Genomic DNA, 26,165 nt, shown 5'->3' with positions numbered 1-26,165 from the left:
TTGCCTGTCTACTGTGTCATTTAAGGTAAAGCACCAAAAGCAAACACACCCATGCTTCCCAGAAGCAAGCACATAAAAAAAATTACATTCCTTTGGGTGTATAAACTTTCAGCGGAGCTTCATGCAATGGCTGAGGGAAATGTAGCTCTAGTTCCTAGTGTCTTATGGCTGGACCATTGGGAGGTGCGATAAGATAGCTTGTTTAGCTTGGGGAGCTTTTCAAGGGCAGTGGAAAGTTCTGCGGAAGGACGTGCAGGCTGCCTGTCAGCTCCCTTGCTGTGTTTGCAAAAGGCTGCTGCTTTATCATTCTGGTATTTGTTAAAGAAATGGGAGTGGAAGAGGTGTCCTCTGATGGGTCCAGCAGAAGTCCTGGCCTTTTCCCACTTGTGCAATCAGGTGTGTATGATGTGCTATGTTTATGCATGCAGCCACCTTAATACAAGCATAACCTCTGTGGATTACACAATGCGATTAATCCCAAGGGAGAAGCCCAATCTCCCATTTCATCAACAAATGACAAAGAAGCAGCTTTCTGTAAGCACAGTGTAGAGGTAAAACCTATAGAAACTACTTTACATGAAACTGAATCAGGCATGGTTGACGGGTGTTTCTTGCCCACACCCCACCAAGTTGTAATCTTCCCCACCTTCTCTGCATTGCTCTCTGTAACTCTGCATATTAGACAGGTGCCACTTTCAAAGTTCATTTTCTCTGGTTCCTTTCATCACAATTTACTTTCTTCCTTTAAAAGCTCATGATGATACATTTAAATGCACACACAAACCATTTATTTTCCGCTGGTGCCCCCTTTATTTATTTTTCCTAAATGGCCACTAGTGTGCACAGAGCACCATGAACTCCTGGAACTTATTCCCTAATCTATTTGTGCATTCCAGCCACAGAAACAGTAGGGCAGATCACAATTTGGCTAATGCAGAAAGCAATCCATTCCTATCCTGCCCATAATAGTGAATGCCCCTGCTTATTATGGCATTTACCTGCCCCCCCTTTACTACTACTACCACCATCACCACTCAGGTAAACATGTGGAGGTTTGATTTCATTTTGATTTGATTATTTAATTTCTATACCACTTAATGTCTCTAAGCAGTATTCAAAAGAGTAGCAACAACAGACAAACACTCAGCTAACCCACAAAGGCCTCACATCAAGAAGTTCCTGCAAACAGCAGACTTCACTCTAGACTTGCTTTTTATGGGTAGGCCCAAGGTGGGTGGTACTTCCTCAGGCTGCCCAAGGCTGTGTCCCATTCAGCTGCACTCTCCACACCCAGTTCCAGGTACAGCAGGCAGTCCAGAAGTTGGGAAAAGGACCCCCCCCCTCCACTCACAGCTCTTTCTTAGCCCTCTCCTTTCTTTCTCCTCCAGCTGCTTGTTGATTCTATCCATCCTTAAAGGATTCTCTCTCACCTGTTCACTGTTACTTTATTATGCAAACACCCACAAATCAGGCTGATTGATTCCCTTGAAATTGAGGTCGCCAGGAAAGCGGAGGAAACCTCCATATACCTTTAAATCTCCTACCTGTTACTCCTTCCCTGCTTGCTTAGCAGCGTACCTGGCGCACTGATAAATTACAACAGACATGGGAAAGAGCTGGCTGACAAGGCCAAGGATGCCTTTTCTGACTTATCTTCTGCTGGATTGGAAAATCTGAAGCTATATAAATGTTATCAGGCTTTGAATCTGGAAGATAAGGTTATGTTCTAAATCCACTGTCAGAGGCAGTATTCCTCTAAATAGACTAGGAATCATTCTCCACATCCTTAAAAAAAGACCAGAGAAATGCAGTCACCAAGCTTCAAAATGTGATTTAAAATTGTTTTGTGTGAAAGAACACATGAACACACACATCTTTGGATGACAATTCCTTTCTCCAAGTCTTTGGGCTGAGTAAGATTTATTTGTTTGGGTGTAATTAATTTTATGGGGGGAGGGGTAAGATTTTCAGTTTATTTTAGTTTCTTGTTATTAAAGAATACGAATGGAGGAAGAAACAGAGGTGTATGTGAGTAAATATAACATGGGGGTGAATGTATGAATAGTCTTATTTATTATTACATTTTATCCTTTTTTACAGAGGGCTCACTTCTTCCCCTCTCCATTTTATCCTCCTAGCAACCCTGCAAAGTAGGTTAGGCTGAGAGACAGTGACTAGTCCAAAGTGACCCAGTGGCCTTTGTGCCTGAGTGGAGATTTGAATGCTGTTCTTCCAGGTCCTAGTCCAGAACCATTACTCCACACTGGATTGTCCCATGAGAATTCAATAAAGGAACATCCACTTGAAAACCGAAATAGCAAGATGGACACTTGATACGATGTTCAGCGAATTAATACACACTCCATCCTCTAATCAAGCAGGGGATTAATCCACACTTCGTAGACACAAAGCAGATTAATAATCAATCGGTTCCTTAATAATATATGACATCTGAGCATAGCAAACATGTTTCTTGCAGATAGGAGAAGCAGTCTGGCAGTCTAATTCTTGGTTCAATGGTGTGGACAGAGGAAGCAATGGTTTTCACAATGGGGAACAGGCACGTGCATATCATAGGCTTGTGCCAGGTTCAGGGAAACCACACAGTTCTCTCAAAGAAGATCACATCTCCCCTCTAATTTAATCCCAAGTGAAACATGATTTCATTAGGCCACGGCAGAGGGAAAAGGGCTTTTTTCTGGGAAGCTGCCTCTTGTGCCTTTAAATACTGAAGGGTGGTCCAAAGGTTCTGTGATAAAGCTTTCCTCAAACCTGCTGCACTTTGCCGGCTGAATGTGTGCTTGTCATACAAGTCTTACAAAGCACAGGATCCCCGCCAGGGAAATAAGGAGGCAGCCAGAAAAAAAATAAAAGACACCCACACACCCACACCCTGGTTCTCCAGAAAAATAAGACACCATGCGAGGGAGCTCACATGGAGTCAGGCCTTTCCCCCAGCCTGTGGCATGGCTGCTGTAGTTCTAGCCCCGTGGCTTCACTCTCACCCAAGCAGGGCAAAAGGAAAGGAAAAGAATCGCTGCACGGGCTCTTTAAGCCCTGCCCCTGTCCAGCCCTTCTGGCCTATTGTCCCAGCCCTGCCAGGAAACCCTGATTCCCAGTCGGAGTTACAGCTATGTCAAGAATGTCCAGGCGCAGCAAGGCCGGTGGCGCCATGCCAGGCCCAGCCGAGGCACATCCCCAGCGTCAGTGCCATCTGATCCTGACCGGCACACCCCCCTCTCTCCTCCCTTGCTGGGATCTGGGTTTCCACAGCAACAGGATTAAAGGCTGGAATATCACTGTTTATTCTTCAGCCTGTGCCAGGAAATGAGAGGCCTTCACGCTCCCTTTGCTCCCCGACTGCCATCTAGGGGGTAGTATTCATGGAAACGGTTGGGTAGGGGCCTGACTGTTCCATGAAAATGAAGTGATTAATTGGCAAGGGGGAAAGGAGGAGGAGGAGGAGGGGGAAAATGAAGCAGCCAATCTGAGGAGAGAGTTGGGTGGGGTGCCCTCAATTTGTAGGTCCCTCGGAGGGGACTCTGCATGGTACATGTGAGAAGCCGTCTCTTACTGCCGGTCTGCATCTTCCAGGGAGCAGGCCACAATACATACACTGTTCCATCTGCCAAACAAAAATGCCCTTTTTGAACCTACAAGATTCCCCCCAAAAGACATTCACAGTAATCATTAAGAACCACCAAAGTGGGGAGAGTCGTTCCCACTCCAGCCTGCCGGGTTCCTTGACTTGGAGAATGCAAACTTTGTGCTCTGTGTGCAACATACCAGTCCTGTCTCACCAAATGAGTCGCAATTGCCTGGAATTTATTTTCTCTCCCCCAGCCCAGAATCGCGTGTCCCCTCAGCTGCTACGCTTCCCTTTTGCTTCAGGACCCAGCACACTGCTGCAATCAGCTGCTGATTCAAAAAGTCCGGGAAGCTTTGTGAGTGCCTTTCGTTTCTTGGAACGTCCCCCAGTCAGCAATGACGTGCTGGAGGAGCAGCAAACCTTTAAGCAGAAGTTTCACAAGCCTCATGCTTTCCCCAGAAATGTCTCCTGCATCATATAGGGAAATGTGTCGGTGAATGTGTCAATAAGTCGCAGTTCCCTTCCTTACGTCTTTACCAGCTCTGGGAACAAAGAGAATTTGAGTCGTAATGGTGAGAGTTTACTTGATAGGGGTGGCAAGTATAGCAGCTCAGCTGAACAGAGAAATTAATATTTGGGCCTGGTTTCGCTGGCAGGAAATACCCTGTCCCAACAGGAAAAGTATCTCTACCAAATGCAGGATGCACAGCCCTTATCTAGCGCTTTACACAATTAACCAGTTCCTGTCGCTCAACGTTCTGAGAAAGTAAAACAGAAACTTTCCAGAATTATACCTGATTATTTGGCAGCCCTTTTGAACATTAAAAAAGTGGGTCTCGATTCATTCAACCCAATTGCATGCAAATTAGATTGCAAATCCAATAGACTAAGGAGAAAGTTGCTGCATGTACAGAACTTAATCATACACTCATTACTCATTCTCCACCTTACCCCATACTGAGATTTTGCAAAATTCACATTAACTCTCATGCTCTGCCTTATTTGGGTCAAGATTATGATGTGTGATCATCTCCTGGAAAGAACAAATGAACTCTGCTTTGGTTGATAAGGCTGTCATATTGAGGGGGGGGTGGAGGGGGGAGAGTCAGGTTGCTAGTGAGAAAAAGGAGCCTTACCCATGGAATGAATAAAAGCAGCAAGGTGTGGAGAAGTTCTTCAGCTTTTCCAGATGTGTGGCCAGAAAAGGGTTGGCATTTTGACAGTTTTGATTCTGCTCTTCACAGAGGTTTCTAAAAGGGCCATTACTAAATGACTGCCAATTTGCTTTAATAGAAAAAGGGGCCTTGGTCATAATGTTTGAACTTAAAATGCTTCATGTGCTTTTATTCTGAATCAACAGAGGGGCAGTTGTTGCAAAACAAAAACAAAAAACCCAATCACACATCATGGGTAATTCAGAAAAAGGCTGTTTCAGATAAATCAGAGGCATGCATCAATGACACAAACAAGGTAGTGTTCTCGCTACAGCAGGGATAGCCAACATGGTGACCTCCATATGTTGTTAGACTACAACTCCCATCAGCCTCAGTCAGCATGGCCAGTGGTCAGGGATGATAGGAGTTGCAGTCTGAAGGGCACCCCATTAGTTACCTCTGATCTAGAGCATGTGACAATAATGAAAAGATGTATATTTTGATATGATTATCATATACAAGTTATACTTTAATGGGTAAATTCCTTATAGACACCTACTACAGCTTTGTTAGCAGGCTGGATAATCTCAGTTGGTTAGAGCAGGCTGCTGATAATACCAAGGTTGCAGGTTCAATCCCCATAAAGGACAGCTGCATATTCCTGCATTGAAGGGGTGGACTAGATGATCCTCAGGGTCCCTTCCAAACCTATGATTCTATGATTAATGAGCTGCATCTTCTATGGTTCAGGTTAGGATATAAGAGGTGGATTTAAGGCAGCACAGGGCGCCAAACCTAGGGGGCGCCACAGGGCACCACAACTGTAAGAGTGAATTGAACAGAATGGATAGGCGGGGGGGGGGAGGGGCAGGGAGAGCAAATTTTGGGCCTTGCACAAGGTGCTGCTGAAATTTGAAAGACCAAAGACCACCCCTGAAAGGGTCACCACACACCCCAAAGGGCAACTACTAAAACTGACTTAACAGACGTTAGCCAAATGAAAGGATTCTTAAGACTATATCCAAGGCTGCCCATGAGACACATAATTTCTCAAGAGCTTCATACATCAGTTTCACAATGCAGAGCAGTGGCTGTCAACTTTTCCAGATCTGACACACACTTCAACCTGCACCTGTAACAAGAGACTTTGCTTGCTCATTTATTTATTTTACTTTTCCTTCCAACAGACTTTCTCCTTTCCTATTTCTTCCTCCTTTCTCTATCACTTGCTTTTTTCCTTCTCCCTCACAGAACTGTATGATATTCTGCTGCCCTGCTAATGCATCTGTACTCTAGTCCGCAAATGTTTATGCCACGTAATAAACTTCTGAGCCTTTAAGGTGCCGTGAGATGCTTGCTTGTAACCTGACCAGGATGCAAGCTGTGCATGATATCAGTGTGCATGCACATTGCTATATTCTCTGGCATTTATTAGGATACACCTGTGAGAAAGTGCAACACATCCCCTCAAGATCACTGTGTTGGTATATGGGAGACCCGAAGAACAGTTTGGTTCTCCTTAAGTGTTAAATTATACTTTTCTATAGGTGTTACTTTGGAAACAGTGCTGGCTGCTACACCCTTTTAATTCTTTCTCAACCTGCATACTCGTAAAACAAACTTCTCTTTACAATCACCAGTGTGCTTTTCTTCAAAAGACACTGACCCTGCAAACATTGCCCTGAGTTTCCCATGAATCCGGGGACAGAGAACAAAACCATTTTCAACACAAACGAAGTTGGAGGAGTGGTGGGTGGAGTTCAGCAGCAACATCACAAGATCAGACAGTACAAGAAATTCATTACAACTACTACTTCTGGCTGGCTAGAACATCATGTGGCAGCACGGTCTCTCATTCATTTAATCCAGAGGTTTTCTACCTTTTTCAGTCCACAGATCCCTTGGCATTCTTTCTCCGTTACCCCTGAGGGACTCAGGAGCCCAGTAATGTCACCCCTTGCCTGCAGTGCTGGCAGCCTCTCAGCCTTTTTCGAACACCCTTCCTTGTGGAGTGTTCCCTCAGCCTTTTCTCCTCTTCCTTCTTCTTGGGAGTCCTCCAGGCAGCTGCTGCTTGCCCCCTCCCCCAAGAGAAGTGCCTCTTCACACTGCCCCACAGCGGCCTGGGACTTGTCTGTCCATTCCCAACAGCAAGGGCTGGTGGACTGGCTGGCTGGGCTCCCTCGCCCACTTGCTTGCTTACTCCGAGGCCACCTCAGCTCCTGGCAGCCAGCACCCCCTGGCCAGCCCCAGAGGCACCATTTGCCTAGGGAGCTCATAGCCAGGGCTGCTGCAACAAACAGCTGTGCAAGCCTTTGGAGGCAGAGATAGGAGATGGCATCAGAGGAGGGAGGGAAGGAAAGAGGGACAGTGTTGCCCACGGCACGCCTGACCATCATTCAAGGCACCTAAGGGCACACTGGTTGAAAACTACTGATTTAATCCAACATGATGTAGGAAACTTTCTGCAATCTCCCTCCACCCACCTCCAAATGTAGGGAACTTTTTGACATTTTCTCCATAAACTGGGCTGCAGTGCTTTGTCAATTAATCTGTTAAATTAAGAATCTTTGTATCTATTGAAGAATCAGGGTGCAGATACCTTTTAAGGAAACTTTTCATGCAAGTACAGTACAGTTGTACCTTGGAAGTCGAATGGAATCCATTCCAGTAGTCCATTTGACTTCCAAAATGTTCGAAAACCAAATTGCAACTTCTGATTGGCTGCAGGAAGCTCCTGCAGCCAATCAGAAACTGTGGAAGCCCCGTCGGACGTTCGGGTTCCAAAAGTACGTTCGCAAACCGGAACAATCACTTCCGGATTTGCAGCGTTCAGGAGCCAAAATGTCCGAGTTCCAGGGCGTTCGACAACCAAGGTACGAATGGACATACAAAAATGTAAGGTGAAAGAAGAATTTCCCCTTTTCTCTTGCACAGGAGGGAATGCTACTTCTGAGATGTGAGACAAATATGTGTGTTTCTGTGATCGGAAAGAATTGCTTCCCCATAGGACCAACTTAAACAAAGAATCTATCAAACATGTGGAGAAAGTTGTGTGAATTCGTTCTGCTTCTCCAGAGTGGACAAATCCTTTCTACTACTGCTAACAGCAACAGTATTCTGAGGACATTCTCATTGTGCGGGCAAGCACAAGATGAGGCTCCAAGGACAGAGGGAATTAAGTAGAGACCAAATAAACGTGTGAGCTGAAACAGGCTACAACTTTATTATTTACGGCAGAGCTTTTCTGGGTACTGCAGGGCCTTTTACAGTCTGGCCTGAAAGAGGTAATGGAACTGATGCTGTGACTTGTTTTGCAAAGCATTTTGAGGGAAAAATTGCTTGCATCCGGAAACTTCAGCTGGTGTAAAATTCAGTGGTCAGGATAGCTCAACGGGGGAAGGCAGTTTGAGAATATAATGCCAATCCTGGCCTTACTGCACTGGCTGCCAATTGGTTTCTGAGCCCAATTCAAAGTGCTGGTTTTTTAAAGACCACCTCTCCAACCCAGACCCTGTGGTCATCATCTGAGGCCCTTCTTCGTGTGCCTCCTCCATGAGAGGTCTTGGAGGATGTTAACACAACAGCAAGCTTTTTCTGCTGTAGCTCCTCACTTGTGGAATACTCTCCCCAGGGAGGCTTGCCTGGCGCCCTCGTTGGATATCTTTAGGTGCCAGGCAAAAACATTCCTCTACTCCCAGGCCTTTGGCTATTTATACAATCTATGGCCTTTCAAACTGGAAGGGGGTATTGTTTTTGTTATTATGCTATGCATTTTTTTGATTCCATATTGTAAACCACCCTGCGATCCTCACTTGAAGGGTAGTATAGAAGCCTAATTTGATGATGATGATGATGATGATTGATGATGGTGTCAGTGGGGTTGGCATGGCAGTAGGGCAAGGATTGATTCAAGCAGCCTCTCCCTGGGCACATGACAATTGTAATGTATGCCCATCAAAAATCACAATAGACATTTAGGCATTCAACAAATGAATATCCGCCCTTCAAATAGGAAGTTATGAAAACAGATCAAAGAGGAAGGAGATGTTCCCCCTGCAGACGGGATCGGGGAACGCATACTTATTCTGGGAGGGTATAATATGGCGAGATCTTGCATTGCCGGAAGAGGCAACTGAAGCTCATGTGTGGGCAGCAGAAGACACTCGGATTGGATCCACCCAGTTTCCTGTTACTGGAAACAGAGACACACCAGCAAAATCCCATGGTGTATAAACTTCATACATCAAAGGGCCACGAGGACTTGATCTCCCTCTGAGTATAAACGCATCAGCAAATGAGCTGACTGTCCCTTGCTCATCCTATCTAAATGAATTAATGTGACAGGTATGGTGGGCAGCACTTCTTTTTCTTAGAAAAGACATATGAACCAGCCACATACATCTCAAAGGGTTACAAGCGCCTTGAAGTTTAATTTGACATTTCTTCAATTCCTCACTATGCACACGGTTCCTTAAAGTTTGCAGCTACTTACCTATGTTCCTGTGGCCTAATACCATATTTTACTATTACTTCTAAGAGTGGAATAAGATGAGAGGAATTCTGAACTCTTTCTAGCCCATGCCATGCTTCCAGTCTAATTTTTAATCATCTCGCTTTGTGACCATTCCCCTAACAGATTTCTTTTTCAACATTTCCCCCTTTCCAGCTGCGTATTTACTAACACAAACCTCTTTCCTTCCGTTTTGTTTGGGGATTTTTTTGTCCTTTTCTTTGATTTTGCACATCTCAGCATATCTTGCAAATATCCGACTTTGTGCAAATCTCACATAACAAATACAATTTATTACAAGAGGAACTTGCCCGGAAGTAAAGCTGTGCAGGGACAACAACAAGTGAAGGAAACATGAAGGATTATAAAAGAACTGCAGTGGTGTGGACCACTTTAAGTTTAGTAACAACAACCTCACAAAGTCCTAATGGCAAAAACAGCAGAGCATTCACGGTACCACCATTTCAATGACTCTCACATGCGCTTCAGATTTTTATTTTTATTGGATTTGATATCCCACTTTATCACTACCTAAAGGAGTCTCAAAGTGGCTAACATTCTCCTTTCCCTTCTTCCCCCACAACAAACACTCTGTGAGGTGAGTGGGGCTGAGGGACTTCAAAGAAGTATGACTAGCCCAAGGTCACCCAGCAGCTGCATGTGGAAGAGCGGGGAATCAAACCCAGTTCACCAGATTATGAGTCTACTGCTCTTAACCACTATACCACGATGGCTCTCTAGATTTCTGTACTCCGCATTAATTAATCTAGGGCAGGAATGAGGAAACTCTGGCAGTCCAAGGACCACATTCCCTCTTGGGAGACTTCATGCATGCTGCTTGCAAGTGGTGGGTAGGGCCAAAGGAAAAAAAGTGGAGGGAGAAATAGATGCAATTCTAGACACAAAAGTCAAAGGTTTCTGTATCTTTGCACACACCCCTCTCCATCCTTCTTCCAGGAAACAAGCAACATTATAATTGTTCAAGGACACATTCCGGTCAGGCAAAAGCACATGAATAAAGCATGAAGGGGGCAGGGACTAGTGAGGTGTGTGGCTTGGGGTGGAACATGGCCAAGTGAAAGTCCCAAGGGCCAAATAGAGAGGCTCCCTGCTCTAGAATAACTGCTGCCATCACAATAACCAAGACAGATTACAATCCCCATTTGAAACGAGAGCTGTGCACACACTCCTGTTTACTCTGCATCCGGCACACTTCCACCACTGATTTGGGAAGTGGTGTACACACGACATTAGTCACTATCCATATCCTGTATCTATCCTGTCATTTCTTACAAAATACTGTGTTTTTGATGCATTTCCCCCAAATCAGCTCTGATCCAAGTTGAGAAAAATAAATGACCTGGCTGCATTTTAAGCCTCAGGCAGAGCAGGAAGCACCAGGATATATAGCATATCCTATTGAAAGAAGCATTTGTAGTTGTGACATAATTACTGGAGTTTATTGCTTCCCAGTCAAGACACTGGATAATTCCCAGCTGCACACAATTCCTGCTCTTGGCGGCCTATTCCTGCTTAGTCTGGGCTGAGTCAAGAATAACCCACAGAATAGGTCAGGGAAGGGAGGAGCATAAGGCTTCCCATTATTCAGTGACTGCTCATCTTTGTGCCTGAATTTCTTCACTCATCGCTTCCCAGAGAAGCCCAGGAACAGACTGAACTACAGCTGGGCATTTACAGTAATCCCCCGTGTTCCTTCACTTCCCAGGTCAGCCCATTCTCCTCGAACAAGTTATGACCCTTCAGGACAATTCAGAATAATGAATTCGGAAATCTGTGCCCATATAGTTGGCACAGTTGGAAATATGCATCCAGCTTGGCAGCAGCATTGCTAAATGGCACCTTTGAGACATCATCAACCAACTACTGTATGTACTACCACTGCATAAACAGTTGTGTATAAGTGGCAGTGTTCTACAATATTGTTATCTTACAGTAATAAACAAGAACCAAGAAGAATTCAAATTTAAGGGCTCATCCAGACTTCCATTTACACCATGTTTCTAGGAGTGGGCTTTAAAGCTCTGTCTCTGAGCGGGTGTTTTTGTCCTGACACTTTTTCCTGGGATAACCCACTTTTTACCGTGGAATCAGAGCAAATGGCAATCAGGTTTTCCTTGGGTTGCTGCTTGTTCCAATTCAATGTTAATCACGGGTTTTCCTGGGGAAAGTGGTGGGACAAAAAAAAAAATTGGTTGGACACGGAGCTTTAAAGTGCAGATCTGTGCCTGGAAAGCGCAGTGTAAAAAAAAGTATGGAAGAACTCTTGGTTTCTCTCTGGACTACACAATTCCAGCAGGGTCCAGGCCTCAAAATCAGGCTGCTGCAGCAGCAGCATCTGTACTATGAAACTGAATTGCATTTGAAACCAGTTGGACAATTATTACTTTCCCCGGGAAGGTGGCAGTGAGGCGAAAAGAGTTAGGCTGGGATACACAACAAGGTACAAAACCTTTCTCAATACATTCAAGGTAACTCCAATTGCGAAAAAGTAGTGCATTTTGAATGATGTTATTATATCTATACATCAGAATAACTACAGGGGTGTTATCAGCATAGAACAAGGATCCACACCACCTGAGGTGTATGTAAATTATTAGTGCCTAGGTGTGCACACCTACATTAGCACACACATCCATTTAATTGTCTATCACTCAATGTATAGATAAGGTGTGAGCCTGAGGAATCATTGTGTGTGGTCTGACAGACCGGAGGAAGAGAGTTCTCCCTTCTCCCTTCCTGATATTAGGGTGTGTGTGTGGTGGTGGTGTTGTTGTTGAGCGTTTTCAGAAGCCTACTATTCTCAGGGTTTGTTTTCTGGGAAGCTACGACTTTAACCGTAGATTTTTAAGCTGGTTTAAATGTGCTGTGGAGACGAGAGTCTTACCAATTTGTGCCACCAGCCTTTCTTCAGGGAAGTGGAAGCTCTTAACAGAAGTGTGAGCGCATACTGCTGCAATGGGAGTAGGAGGGAGAGGAAAGGAACTCTGGCGCGTATTTGGGGAGGCAGAGTTGGCTCATTTGAAGTGCTGTGTACATATCCATAGCAACACGTTTTCTGTTGCTCCATCTCCAATGAGGCCTACGGTAAACTCGTAAAAGGAGACGGGCAGCTGTGCATTCCTCACTTGTTCCATTAGCAAAACTCCTCTCAGAGCCCAGACCTTTCCTTCTAGCCAAAGCAACCAAGAGCCATGAGATCATCAGATTCTTCTCTCCTCTCCAACCCCCTCCCCCCCCCCCGCCAGGCTCTCACTACCACCACAAGGCTTCCCAGGGCCTGTGAATAAAATCAAAGCAGAGGTGGCAAAGATCTCAAGTCAGTCTTTGCAGCCCAGGTTGAATTCTTCATACACTGAACTGGAACAAGGCAATATAAGTCATAAATGTATGACTCTAACAGTGGAAATTGCTATGGTCCCTAAGATCCTAATCCATCCAAATGACACAGATGATGAATATGTAGTGACCAGAAGCTCGAAAAAGACAGGAGGACACAATAAATTCAGATATCAACAGAGCAGTGTTTCACAAACACTCTTTTTTCTGGATTAAAACTGGAATTGTGACACTTTACATTCTATTCTCAAAAAGGTAAATATATTCTTGATCAGCTCCCAGAACAATAAGCACAGACCACTGGCTGCATAATGCCTACTATATAGTTTTCATTCCTCACCTTTGCCTTGTCAGGCACAGTGGTAAAAGATGATGGTTTAACGTGGATACATCTATTTTGGAGAAAAAGCAGCCATGCAACCTAACAGACAGGGGGTGGGGGGGGAGTGCTCCACTGTCAGGTCTGCATGGGGCTTCCCCATTCCAAGGGGAATTTCCATTCCAAGGGGCATTGCAGATGTATCCACCCAACTCAGTGGCTTTGGTTTTATTTATTTTTTACATGGACACAAATCTGACAACTAGAATGCCAATATTGAAAAACCAGTGGGGAAACATTTCAACCTCCCATGGGTAATTGACTGTAAAGTGGCCATTCTTAAATAAAGGATCTTCAAAGGGAGACTGCGGTGTGAAACCACTGAATTACAGTTAATCTAGAGGTTCAATGATATCGCTTGTGGACTGAATAGGGACAAATCATTTTTATCAGTTGGTTAGAACATTGTGCAGATAATGCCAGGGTTGCTGCATGGGGCAGCTGCATATTCCTGCATTGCTGGGCATTGGTCTAGAATCTACATGATCCTCAAGGTCCCTTCCAACTCAACCATTCTATGATTCTACATGCATTTGGCTTACCAGTGCCAGGATATCTGCTATTGACAACTGCTTTGTGAAGGACCACGGTTACTTAATTTTAACCATCTGCTCTTTCTGCATTTCATTACCCACTGACCTCACTATTTACAATACCCCCCCTCCCGCAAACCATGTATATATGTTACCCTGCACCTCAGAACAGCACTCACACATCTGATGCTGTGAATTGTAGTTCACAAAAGCTTATGCCATTATAAATTTGTTTGTGTGTAAGGTGCCTGATATGTATTGAAGTGCTCACCCTGGCCACCAGGGGTATTGTGTACTGTACAGTGGTACCTCGGGTTAAGTACTTAATTCGTTCCGGAGGTCCGTTCTTAACCTGAAACTGTTCTTAACCTGAAGCACCACTTTAGCTAATGGGGCCTCCTGCTGCTGCCGCGCTGCCAGAGCACGATTTCTGTTCTCATCCTGAAGCAAAGTTCTTAACCTGAGGTACTATTTCTGGGTTAGCGGAGTCTGTAACCTGAAGCGTATGTAACCTGAAGCGCGTGTAACCCGAGGTAGCACTGTATAGTTTTCACTCAGGTCCGCGTCAGTTAATTTAGGCGGGAAACCCTAGGGTGTTGTTGTTACAATGTTGACAGCCGGCTGCCTATAAAAGCAGGCTGGCTGAGCTGTTCAGTTCCAGCTTACTATAAAGAACCACTTTGAGAAATCTCTGTGTCGTCTGCTTTGTCAACCCACTACTTAATAGTGCCGTTGTTAATTGTTTAAAGCATGTTTTGGGAATTCACAGCTGCACCAGGCTTAATCAGTCTAGAGTAGGCATAGACCTGGGATATCTATTCCCCTGCTCTGCCCTATTCAATTTGTGATCTCTTTCTCTTTCCCTCTCAGCTCAGCATCTACAAAAGCAGGATTCAAAAGCTGATATATACCTGGCAGTTCAGTGAAAGCGGGCCAACATATCATCCGAACATTTTTGGCAAGCTCCAAGTGCTGTGAAGAACCACAGTGATCATAAAGTAATTAATATATTAAAAAAACTGGTGTAGGGACAACATAACAGTGCATCGCTCCGTTCGACAGTGATTAAGTTTGGCACTTTTTAAATGGAATGTTGTAAACCTTATACGTAATAGTAGCGAGATTATTCCCAAAAGATCAATGCTGTGAAAAAAACACAATGAAATTAATTCCAGGAGTTCAGAGCAAAGAACCAAGGGCATGACTACATTACAGTTTTAAATCAATTTAAAGCCTATTTAACTGTTATGGCTCACATCCAAGGAGCCTGGGAATTGTAGTTCTGTCAAAGGAGTCTCTAATGAAGGCTGCACTCACTGGCACCAATGCAGGATTTGTGGCAAGAACATTTTGCAGTGGTTTAATAGAGTAGCAGAAGTACTTTGCTCGGGTATCGTTTCCCTATAGTACAGAGATAAGGAACCTGTGGCCCTCAGGATGTTGCTGTAACATAACTCCCATCATCCCTGACCATTGACCTTGCTGACTGGGAATGGCAGGAGTAAAAGTCCAAAACCATCTGGAAGGCTGCAGGTTCCCTGTCTTCGCTATATAGTCAATTCTGTATGGACGAGTAAGCAAGGGAGGAGGCATTTGTCCATTCCCTGCCATTGCCTGTCCTAGATAGCAGAGTCAGGATCTGGGAGAATTTGTTTCAAATCCCACCTTTGTTGCATGTCCCTCTATTTGATCATCTCTCTCTCTCTGTCTCTGATGAGAAAAATATATCTGCAGCAGACTATGGACCAGTGGGATTATGGCGATATCTACATACAGGGTAGAATTTACTAATCCCTGCTACTTTCATCACAGGTGGGAATGAGGGATAATGGGTCTTTACTGTCTGTAGGATTCATCTTACTCTTGTATGTTTAAGAGGGTGAATCAGAATCTCTTAAATTTCTCAAAATAAATTCTGTCAGTGGTGCTCCCTGAATATACTTAAGAAAAACCTTTGGTGTTTGTATTAGTATTAGACCTACGTCAATATGGCAAAAATGCATTCCATTTTCTCCCAGTTCCCACCCTGCTTATTTTACATTTTATTTTTTGCTACATGCTCTTCCAAGTCCTCCTAGTGTACCCTCTTGGAGGGACCTGGGTGGGTCCCATGCCTGCATCCTATGTTTGCTCCGCAGCTCCCTCTCCCACCCCCTTGGGGGTTTGTTTTGGTCTCTGGGCTGCTGCCTTCTTTTCCAGGGCAAAGGAGCTCCCCTTTCACTTAGCTTCGTGTTCTTTCTGGCCTTAGCATTCTCTGCTCAAAGGTGTGAATGCGCTTCAACTCCTTCACTAAGATTTCATTGACCAGCCAATGCTGATGCAACAGTGCTCTTCCTTGAAATCATGGGGAAGCTACTAGGACTTTGAAGCTTGTGGCACAGAGTCCAGAGGTTGTGTATTCTTCCACCATATGATCGGAGCAGCTGCTCCCACAAGGCCTCCACACTGAGAGTGCCAGACGCCTCCATCCTGCCCAGGAAAGCACCCAAGATGAAAGACTCCCAAACAGTTTTTATTGGCTATTGCAAAGGGCTTAATCCTAAGGGAGACGGAGGATGACATTTTATTATGACTGTTAAACTAGTTGTAACTGAACGGTTTAAGTGTAATGTTCAGACATGAAGGTGTTGACATGTTTTAATCCATTTTACTGTTGGTTTTAACTAGTTTAAAATGTTTTTATTTGTTTTTAGCTGTTTTTTATTTATAATATTAATATTTCTTGTAAACCACTTAGAGGTTTTAATACAATCAAGTACAGTAGTAAGAAAATTTTGTTAAATAAGCATGTTCAGCAATCAGTGAATGAGTGAATATTTGTGGGGGGGATTAGGATATTCCAGTATCAGAATTTACTTATCATACACATTTCAGTAACTAATATATACATTTGCTTAAACCAATAGGTCGTAACAAAAGTAGTTAAAGAGAAATTTTACCACAGTTTTAAAAGCGATACATAGAATATAAAAAAACAGCAGAGAATAAAGAGTAAAATATGCAAGGACTAATGTAAAAAAATTAATAATTAGAATTTAAAAGTCGAAATGACCCACCCTCAAAATAAATCCATTAATCACAATTTGCCATGTGTACAGTAAAGGTAAAGGTAAAGGGACCCCTGACCATTAGGTCCAGTCGTGGCCGACTCTGGGGTTGCGGCGCTCATCTCACTTTACTGGCCGAGGGAGCTGGCGTACAGCTTCCGGGTCATGTGGCCAGCATGACTAAGCTGCTTCTGGCGAACCAGAGCAGCACACGGAAACGCCGTTTACCTTCCCGCCGGAGCGATACCTATTTATCTACTTGCACTTTGACATGCTTTCGAACTGCTAGGTTGGCAGGAGCAGGGACCGAGCAACGGGAGCTCACCCCATTTGAACCACAGACCTTCTGATCGGCAAGTCCTAGACTCTGTGGTTTAACCCACAGCGCCACCCGCGTCCCGATCATATGTACAGTACAGTACTGAAATAAATTCAGACTTGGGTCGCAGCAGCATGAGCAGCAGTGACAGACCATGGGGTCCCAAATTTCAGAAGGCCCTGTGCAACACCAAATCTGCCCCCCCCCCCCCCCGCTTCTCACCTTCCACTCTGCATCATAGTTGCTGCACCCAGTGGCTTGCTCCCAAGACTCCACGCCCAGCACAACCAAAAGAGTTGTGCTCCCCTAAATCTGCTTCTGTGAGCAACTCAACAGATTCACCATTCAAAGCACTGGCAAGTTTAAACTTTGATGGGCAAATCATGAGTCTGATGCAGTAGCTCCTTTCAGTAGCTCCTAGAGATATAAGCCTGTGAGCCATTTAACACCCACCCGCTAATAAAAACGCTCCAAAATGGATTTCTTAGGCTGCCATCCTAAACACAGTTACACAGTGTTTCACACAGTCTGGGCCCAGTCTGACCCCCTTTTTTCTATGGGGCCATTTGTAAGTGGCCTCCTTGGCTCTTTCTACTGGCCCATATGAGACCAGCACAGGTGGCCGGGCCTGGTGAACATTTAATATTCCTTACCCCTACAGCTGTGATTTGTGGGTTCCCACTTAATTTTATTCTGATTTTAAATGTGATTTTAAACTGTATTTTAACCAATTGTTTGATTTTGTGTTTTTAATGTATTATATAGCCGCATTGAGCCTGGTCTTGGTAAGGGAGGGTGGGGTATAAATTTATTATTATTATTATTATTATTATTATTATTATTATTATTATTATTGAAGTCACGAGGACTGTTACAGAGCATTCCTGTACATGCCTAGCAGAAGTCAGTCCCATTTATTAAAATGGGTATAGGACTGCCGCCAAAAGTGGACAAAATAATCAGGGCATTACAAGGACTAACAGATAATTGGGTGGCATCCCTTGACCTCACTTGGAGTCTAAACCCAGTCTGACTTGGCAGTCTGTCCTATTTGAGTAAGAGTCTATCATTAGGAACTTTGCCACACTGAAGCACATTTAGATTAGCAGTTGGGAGTTTACTCTTGTTTCTACAGCAAGCTATTTATTTCAGTGCACTTATGCCTGTCCAGAGTTATTTTGGCTGCCCTTAAAATGTGCCTGCACTTGTGTGCTGGAAAGTTTGATCTACCAGCCTAATGTAATCAAATTACCTGCATTTAATCCAATTTATTCCTGTTGATTTATAGATATAATCACATGCACATGTGTTTTATATAGATATAAATATAATGTACATACTAAACAATGCCAAAAAACAAAAGCACAAAGAACCAGTGAGTAACTTAATCCTATGTGCCTTCTGGTTTTTATTTCATAAAATATGCTACTTGAACATCAAGATTAGTAAAAAAATAAAATAAAAAAATAAACTAATCTATAGCATCAGCTGCAATATTTCATTCAGTTGAGGTTCCATTGAGGAGGTCTCTAACAGTGCCTCTGGCTTCATTAATCCTCTCATTCCCAGCCTCCAAATCTTACAACACTCTTACAGGAAGTGGGGAACCTCAGGTCTGGGGCCCAAATGTGGCACTGCAAGCCTCTATATTCAAACTCTCCATGAGTGTTTTTATCTAGCTGGGATGTGTTACTGAACTCTGATAATGATTCGTGCTTCCCTGTTTGGAGGATAGAGAGATAAGCGTGTAGAAACTAGCCTACTGCACAAAGGTAAAATTTACATTCATTGTTCAAACCACTTCTATCTCTAGTCCACCACTGGTCTGTGGCCCCTGCGAGGTTGCCGAGAAGGAAATGTGGCCCTTGGGCTGAAATGTGTTTCCTAGCCCTGCTCTACTGCCCTTGAATTTGGGGGGTTGATTCCATAAGGATTAACTGCTGCTGTAGATAGACATTCCCTATCCATTTGTTTCCTTTTCCTGCAATGGTAAATGGAAGGAACATTATCAGTGCAATGCACAATATGATCAGTACTCTCCCTTCAAAGCCTATCCAGGTTAAAACTGATATGAAAGTCTGGAGGGGTTATGCTTGCTGCAGCTAAAGGTAAAGGTAAAGGGACCCCTGACCATTAGGTCCAGTTGTGACCGACTCTGGGGTTGCGGCGCTCATCTCGCTTTATTGGCCGAGGGAGCCGGCGTACAGCTTCCGGGTCATGTGGCCAGCATGACTAAGCCGCTTCTGGTGAACCAGAGCAGCGCACGGAAACACCATTTACCTTCCTGCTGGAGCGGTACCTATTTATCTACTTGCACTTTGACGTGCTTTTGAACTGTTAGGTTGCCAGGAGCAGGGACCGAGCAACGGGAGCTCACGGTAGCTGCAGCTACACATCTGCTAAAAATGGTCCTGGGACCTGGAAGGCCTGAATCTTATTTCCTGCAGGCAAATCTTGCTTCCACCCCTGCTAAAAGGGAAGCCAGGAGCCAAAGAACTGCTTAGGCTCATGCAAGAGGACTGTGTCACGCAAGTAAAATTAACTACAACATGCTGTTTCTCAGCTGACCAACACGTCATGTTACAAATATTACAAAAAATACCCTGAGTTTCAAGATCAATTTGCCTTTCAGCAAACTCTCTTGACTTTGTGGAACTACCGGTACTTTCACGGTTGTCTGGGTTTCGGCCACTGCCTAGAAAATTCATAGGACTCTTCTGCGCTTATTCTTATCTCGGCAATTAGGCGAACTCCTCTAGGAGGAAATTCCCATCCAGTGTCTTATCTGGGCACTGTGCTTCTCCTGGTGGCAAGGGAAGGAGGAAATGTCATCGTATTTGCATAATTTGCAAAGAGAAAAGGGAACTAGCGGCTGAGAAATGTGGTGTAGGGACAGCGGAGCGGAGCACCTGCTTCCCTGTTTGACGAGACTCCAAACAGTTTCAACAGGACAATGAGATGTGGCCACAATGCTGAGGAAATTGCAGCCAGTTCTTGCTATTTCCCCCACCCTTCAATAGCCCGACAGTGCTGGCGTGTCAGGGAAACGCTCCAGTTGCGATCCTTCACCCACCCACCCACCCACCCCGGGAGCTGGTTCGTGGAAAGGGAAGAGAAATATATGTCAGACAGTTAAAACAGAAAAAAGCACCAGCAATTCCCCAGCAAGATGCAGTTCCTGATATTGCCCCAGATTTTGCTACTCCCAGCACAGAGCAAGTGGAGGCAAGCAGCAGCCCCGGGGGGGGAGTCATGGGACCTGCACTTTCTGAGGGCAAGGCGCCTTGGATGCTAGGCTGAATTAATGATATTAATGCATCTACATAAAGTGCTTTGTGAGAGTTTAAAGGGCTTCTTATATTCCACCTGCGTAATCCATACAACAACCCTGTAGAAAAGTCCATGCCAGCAGTAGCTTTGATGGGCCTGGCTGGTGGCACTTGCATGCTCCACAGGGGCAGGGGCAATGTTAAAAAAAAAATCAGGTCAGCATCAGTGGCATAGGATCCTCCAGGGCCCAAGGGGCCCAAACATTTGCCCCACTATATCAGATGCTGACAGCATGCCCCAAAGCAGCTCTGTATTATGATTTGTATACTACAGATAGGGAGAGTGATGGAACTAAGAGATAAAGCCCAACTAGACATGACTACGGTGCAATTCCAATGTCATGCTTAATCATAGTTTAATGTGTTAAGAACAAGCCATAGCAAACCTTGGTATCATATGGCCCCCCTCCCTTTCCTCCAGTGCAGGACCAAGGAGGAGTTCAGAAGCTCTGGCTTCCATTTTTGTTGAACTGCATCCAAATCAACAAAGAGTGGCTAATGTTAACTATGGTTTATTTGAGACAAGCCTCCTTGAAACCATGGTTTATTAAACAAATGCTCTTTCATTTACCTATAAAGCCAGGGGTGCAGGGAAGAGTGAATTTGCTTTTTCTGTAAAAAAGAATGCAATGGAACATAGATCAGACAGTCCAGGATAATTATCACATCAAATTCACTCTTAATGCGTCAATGACATGTTGCAGGATGCGCCCACAGTAAAAGGCCCGTCTGGAGGTGCCTTGTCAGTTTCCTCCACACTTTTTCTACCACCAACTACATCATCACAGAAGTAGTAGCCAACTGAGGGTGGTTTAGGATGCAGTGAGTATGGAAAGGGAGAAGCCATCGCTGGTATTTTCTGATCCTTCTCTGACTCATCAGGAACCACAGAGTAACTTTCCAAATCCATGTTATAGCCAGGAGCAGAGCTTACTCATTCAGACGCCTCCTGCTTTGATGCCTGACCTTGTATGCTCTTTGAATCTGTTTACACTGCACTAGTTACTTACGGGCACAGCATGGCATAGACATTTGAGCAATTTCAAAAACGTGGATGCCATTCAAAGGCATGAAGCTCTTGTGGAAGGTTCCAGAAGCTCCTTCTTTCATAAGGAGAGCTCTGCTGGGTGAGGCCAAAGGCACTTCTAGCCCAGCATCTTGCATTATGCTCACAGCGGCCACCCAGGTGTGGGAAGACTGTGTAAGCAGCACCTGAGCACAACTGCACCCTTCCCACTTGTGATTCCCAGCCACTGTGGGGAGGGCTGTGTGTCACTGAGATATCGTTAACGGTTCACTGACAGCAGGGTTTTCCTTCCCTTATTGAATTGGAAGAGGGAACAAGCTTGTTTTCTCCTGCTCGGAAGGACAGGACTCGAGTTACAAGAAAGAAGATTCTGACTGAACATCAGGAAAACTTTCTGACAGTAAGAGCGATTCGGCAGCGGAACTGTCTCCCTCGGGAGGTTGTGGACTCTCCTTCCTTGGAGGTTTTTAAGCAGAAGTTGGATGGCCATCTCTCCTAGGTGCTTTGGCTGAGATTCCTGCATTGCAAGGGGTTGGACTAGATGGCCCTTGGGGTCCCTTCCCACTCTAAGATTCTATGAATTTCCCCTGGAAAGGTTCAATCCATACTGCCTCTAACACTGAACGTAGCACATTGTCATCACAATCACCAGGGAGTTTGCTACCTGGGAGAAGGACACCTGCTTTTGAGACCCCTAGGAAGCAGGCAGCTGAACAAACATATCAGAATTATCTTCCTGTTGGTCTTAATAACTTCAACCAGCAGCCTTACCCGAGACACCAAAATCAAATAGGGAAAACTCATTCAGATACATCCGGCCTTGAATGAACCTGCTTTGACCATGCCCTTCCTTTCCTTCTTGCTCTGTTATGCCAAACCTTCTGCTTCCTCAGCTGACTGGGGCTGTGTACACATCACCTTGGCTCCAGTGCACTCTCCCCTCTGGTATTTGAAGCCATGTACTTGTGACATTAGCCATAATCCGTATTAATTTTGTATTTCTTGAGAAATACTGCTGTTGGGGGTGTTCCCTCAAACCAGCTTCCAACTGATTTGAAAGCATAAGCCAAGTTCGCTTTGCAGTCAAACTGAGGTGTGTTCTTCTGAGATGGCCATTGCGCATGCGCAGATCACAGCGCATGCGCAGATGACAGAGGGGAGGGTTCGGGTACAGGGAAAACAAACAAGGAATATGCATTGAGTGAATGCATTCCTGCCCCTTCTCTGCTGTGTACAGCAATACACATACCAACATCCTGTGTTTTAAGCTAGTAATGTGTACAAACTCTGCAGCAGATGTTTAGTGCGGGGAGCGCTAGCTATCCCTCTTGGTTTCCAAGGCAGCCAAGTAAATCTCTATCCTGCGTAACAGGAAGCTGGTTGGGGAGAAACACGCACGCATGCACATACAAAAAGAAAAGTCTTGACATTTTGGAGGAAGAATTTAAACAAAACCTTGTTCCTATGGTAACAGGAGCTGCAGGCATGTCATCCCTCCTCCTTCTTCCCCAAATTGGGGAGGCAGCCAAGGAGAAGAGGAAGCAATAACCACTGCTTGGCTCCCCGGCAAGAAAGGCAGCGACTCATGCAAGCTGAAGTGCCAAAACATCTATTCTTGGCCCAGAAATTCTTGGTCCTAGTAAATCTGAAGGGGATTCCAACGGGCACTGGGTTGACAAGAATTGGGGCATGCTGGTTTCAGGACAAGTAGAAACCATGACATCACAGGGCAAACATACCAACATAGCCAGGCCAGTTGGACAACGGGGCATAGATTGATCTTTGCATTGGGAGAAGGACTATTGTCTACAAAGTCTTTCTTCCAAAGCAGACTGCACTGTCAGATTGTCCAGCCATCCTTATATACTAGAGGCAGACAGACCTTTTTCTTATTCCGGTCCCTGGTAAAACGCAAATCCTATTTAACCTTTTGACACGTGCTCACTAGAGTTTTCAGATTGCACTGAGCACGCCTAGAAGTTAAATCTTTATCCCCATGTGCATGTTGGAATCAGTTGGAAACTGGTTTTGAGGGAACACCCCCCCCCCCAAACAGCAGTATGAGTCGCTTGAGTGCTGATCCATGTAACTGCGTGGACACAAATGCCAGAATGTTACTTCCTTTCTGCCACCCACCACCTTTAATTGCCTATGCAGATATGAAAGGTAGCTGAATGTGTTTGTGGTGCAGCTATTCTGTAAATACAAAGGAGTCAATTATGAGATTAAATGTAACATTAGAAAAAATTAAAAGGAAACTCTTATGGGACAGAGAGTCCTTGGCAAATGCCAAACTTCAAAAGTCCAGGCTGGAGGAAGGCACAGTGAAAGCTCAGTTGCAGTTATCGCCTCAGAATATGTTCCTGCTCATTATAGGATCCCAGCCTTTGCATGCTTCTCCTTTTGCATTTTAACCCTTGCAGCCTGACTGCAACACACATAGCCCCCCCCCTCTCTCTCACACACGCACACACAGGTGTCTTGGTGTCCAACACAGCAGCACTGTCTGCCAATTTTTTACAGAGCTTCTTGGAAAGTGCCTTTTTTGGTAGGGCTAATGTCTCTTTGGAAAGGAAAGGAACACAGCGGGAACAAGAAGATACTTCAACTTTATCTTGTTCCATCCCAGGCAGGATCCTGGCACCACTAGTATAGCCCGGGAAAACTGCCAGGGAGGGCAGGCACCAAGAAATGTGACCTTGAGCCAAACTCACGTGCCCATTTCAAAGAGACACCACTTTAAATCTCTGATCTGCTCCTTGCACCTTGGGGAGAACTGTTCAGATGTTTGCTGTTTCTCTGGCACTAGAGCCCTGCCCAGCGCTCATGAAACATTGCCACCAACACATGCACAGAACAGCAATTACAAAGGTAAATTCACATGACTACTCTAGGTTTCTGTTTTTCAGTCAGCGCAGTCTACCCACCCCAGTCCCTTCACGGATTGAGGATACACCTGGATTATGTATATTGGGCCCAGCTTCCTTGTCCTGCCTGGACGCAAAGAGTTGTGTGGACTTTCCTTCACATGCTGTTATGCCTTTACTAGCACTTTGTGTTCACCGTGGAGATGCCTCATGCCACCTTCAATAGGGGGAAGGGCCATAGCTTAGTGGCAGAGCATCTGGTCTGCATGTGGGGGGAGGGTGGTCCCCATGTTTCATCCCCAGCGTCTCCACGCAGAGGGGGAAAGTCTCCTTCTCTGAAACCCTGGAGAGCCATTGCCAGTCAGGTGGTGAGTTTGATGGAGCAAGGGCCAGACTCTGTACAAGAATGCTTCCTATGCCCCCTATGCCTTTGCAAGTGGATGGGTGCAAAGCGGTTGTGGGTAACAAGACAAAAGCAACCCTAGCGTTAGATAAAGGGGGTTAAGAAAGCAGTGGGCAAGGGCGACACCACAGAATGCAAAGTCTCCAGATCTCCAGGCCCCCAGTTGGAATGGCCTCCTAGCAGATGGGAAGCAACAGCCCCTGGCCAAAGCAGCCACCTCTGTCACATCAGGCTTCATCACCCAGCTCTGGCTTCCTAGGCGATGCTGTAGCATCCCTTCCCCCACTTCTTCCCGGCTCTTGGTTTCTCCAGCTTGGCACACGTCCAGAACAAGTTTGCTCTGATTCCATTCAGGTTGAGCAAGACGCCGTTGTGACTCCTTCCCTCCCATCTGCCTATAGGGCAGCATGGAGCCAGTAACAGGGAGGTGGAGTGGAGGCTGCAGGAGCTTACACAACTCTTATGTGGGGCCAGCTTCCCGTCAGTCTGTACACAACCATAACACACCCATTTTATAATCTGCACGTGCATATCCATCATCCATGTACACACCCATAAATCCAGTATACTACAGTGATTCATATCATGCAGTTCTCAAAATACTACCTTGGACTGAGGGAACTACATTCCATTTTTCTTCTAGGGGCCCCCCTTTGTTTACTTTTATCCAAAGGTACCAGAGCTGACAGAAAGGCCCCTTCGGCTTTCCCCTTCGCAGTTCCAGTAAGCACTTCTTTGTTTTATTGCTTCTATGCAAACTGCCTCGGGCATATTGAAGGTCACTATTATACCCAATTTTACTGGTGGGAAGACGAGATGTAAAGATTGTGGATGTGGATTTACCTACTGGGCTTCCAATGCCTATTTTTGGTATCATCCATACTGCTGCTGTGAAGTTTGAGTTTGCCCTCACATCACATTCAGGGGAAACAGTGGGGGATTTTCTGAGCCAGCAAGAAGGACACAGCCGGGGGCCAGGGTCATGGCTTCATTCAACTTCCTGTTAAATAGCATGCCAGTTTCAATGGCTTCTGTCTTATGTCAGCCTTTCTCAACCTGGTGCCCTCCAGATGTTTTGGACTACAACTCCCATCAGCCCCAGCCAGCACAGCTATAGCCCTAAACATTTGGAGGGCACCAAGTTGGCAAAGGCTGCCTTGTGGAAGATACAAGGATGATCCAAACCACACCAGATCCAGCTGCCTGGGGCAAATGAACTGGGAAGCTATTGCATGCTCCCACAACCTTGACCTTTTCTTTTTATCAGGTGGTTTAGTTCAACTAGAATTTTGCTTTGGGGCTCCTTTGGTGAATATTTACCTATTTTTTTACTGTGTTTTTTTACTGAATATTTACTTATTTTCTGAAATGGGGATCACTGTGGACACAGCCATCCTGCATTGGTGTCTATGTGAGCCCTGGCAGAACACACTTCACTACTTCTCCTCTGGCTCCCAACACAGCATCCTTGAAATGCTGTGGGACTTTCATCTCAGTCCTTTTTTCTTTTTCTTTCACCTAGAAGGGTCAACCAGAGTTTAGTAAAGAACCTAGGAAGCTGCTTTTATACCTTTGGTCCACCCGGCTTAGTACTATCTACACTGATGGTAGCGTTCCAAGGTTTAAGACAGAAAACATCTCCTACCTGGAA

The 26,165-nt window shown here is 45.1% G+C and overlaps 1 protein-coding gene and 1 long non-coding RNA gene across 2 annotated transcripts in view; one reads left to right on the top strand and one right to left on the bottom strand.

Annotated features, from left to right (window-relative positions):
- Positions 1-26,165, bottom strand: part of PGS1 (phosphatidylglycerophosphate synthase 1) — a 122,111-nt gene that overhangs the window by 55,547 nt on the left and 40,399 nt on the right. The window lies entirely within an intron of this gene.
- The window catches only part of LOC310672723, a 43,947-nt gene continuing 19,892 nt past the window's right edge, over positions 2,111-26,165 (top strand). Inside the window, exons 1-2 of the long non-coding RNA XR_014508743.1 lie at positions 2,111-3,374; positions 3,892-4,161. This is a non-coding gene — a long non-coding RNA (uncharacterized lncRNA). The remainder of the gene's footprint in view (positions 3,375-3,891; positions 4,162-26,165) is intronic.

The sequence above is a fragment of the Podarcis tiliguerta genome (genome assembly GCF_965153285.1).
Source record: "Podarcis tiliguerta genome assembly, chromosome: 2".
In the NCBI taxonomy this organism is placed as follows: domain Eukaryota; kingdom Metazoa; phylum Chordata; class Lepidosauria; order Squamata; family Lacertidae; genus Podarcis; species Podarcis tiliguerta.
The sequence above is the reverse complement of the archived record's forward strand: the minus strand, read 5'-3'. Positions and strand labels throughout refer to the sequence as shown.